Source organism: Tupaia chinensis, unplaced genomic scaffold (genome assembly GCF_000334495.1).
Source record: "Tupaia chinensis unplaced genomic scaffold, TupChi_1.0 Scaffold000063_1, whole genome shotgun sequence".
In the NCBI taxonomy this organism is placed as follows: domain Eukaryota; kingdom Metazoa; phylum Chordata; class Mammalia; order Scandentia; family Tupaiidae; genus Tupaia; species Tupaia belangeri.
Window position 1 is genome coordinate 5,816,587 of NW_006159521.1, and position 1,553 is coordinate 5,818,139.

Here is a 1,553-nt window from a genome sequence, read left to right on the forward strand (position 1 = left end):
AGAAAAGACATTTCCAATCTACAAAGTCAGGGGAAATGTTTCTGATATCTAGTCACATAGAGATGAAATGGGAATATGGCCACACCGTACTCCTTTCTCCTCCATTCTCTTCTCAGAGATTCTGGGCACACGTGCATGTGTACCTGGTGTGATTTGCACGCCTCCAGGCCCAGGCCTTAACCTCCGTGCCACCTGCTGGCCCCTAGAACACGTAAGTGCACACGTGTGCTAAGCTCCGGGCAAGGCCGAGATCCAGAGCTGTCTGTGACTCAGTCCCGAGGTGCTCAGGGCATGGAAGGAGGAGGACACTCCCAGCCTCGTTGGTGCAGTGACAAAGTCACATACGATGGTGAGATGCTTTCCTTTTAGGGATCTAGCCTGGGAAGTCAAATACTCGGAACTTAAAGGGACCACGCGTCTTTGGAAGTAGTAACTACTACTATGCGATCTTTCCGGCTGCTTCCCGCTCGTGGTTTGTGTCGTGATACACAAGCATCCTGAACACGAATGCAAAGAGGCTCATGATTTAGTCCAATGAAATAGCCAAGAGGTTTCAAACTTGTAAGATGCCATGAAACTACTCCAAATTTTTCTGAGGCCTCCCCCTCTTCCCACATGAGTTATGCCTTAATTGTAGTAGTTTGTAACTTATTTATGTGGTCATATGATTGCTGTCTGTCTTCACTAGCCAGGGAACTCCAGGTCAGCAGGAGAGCTGCATCTGTTTTACTGTTTTTGCTTTTTTCCCCCAGATTTTTGCCATAGAGCATGTGCACTCATCAGAAAGGGACAGAGAGAGGGAAAGTAAGGAATCACCCCCCGGGGGGGATGACCACACCATAATCCCTTCTCCTCCTTTCTCCTCTTGGGATTTTGGGCAGGTATGCACACCTGCCGGCCATGAGTTTCAAGCTAGCAGGTCCGGGAATTGAACTGTGTTTGGTCATGTGGGATCTAACACCTTAACCATCATACCACCTGCTGGCTGGTAGCACATAGAATGTGTTGTCGGAAAAGTCATGATGTGTTTTTAATGTGTCATTTAATGTGTAAGTTGACTTTTCTGACAACCGAACAGCACCAAAAAATAACAATGAACATGAATAATCACTAAGACTCACTGAGCCCTCGCAAGGTGCAAGGTATTGTTCTAAGGCCTTGTAGGCTTACTAGTTCATTTAATATAAACTGTCAAAAAACATTGGTTGAGTACCTTTTATCCAAATGAAAACAGTTTTGAGTTTATGTAGCCAGTAACAAGTGTGACAGACCTTTGGGAGACTGTTGACTGCAATGAAAACTGGAAGACAGTGAATTCAAAGTGACTTAGCAAATAGTGTAGCTTTTTCATTTTTTTCCTACTTGATAAACATTTTTTTTAAAATGTGTTTTCATTGTGGTTCTTCTTAAAAAACAAGAGACCTTACTTCCAAAACTAGAACAGTCATGCCATTTTTAAATTGTGCTTTAAGTTTAATCAAAATATCTTCAACTAGCAGCTTTCAACCCCCATGGTGGGAGGTTGTCTTTCGGGAAAGTTTTAAGCCAACATC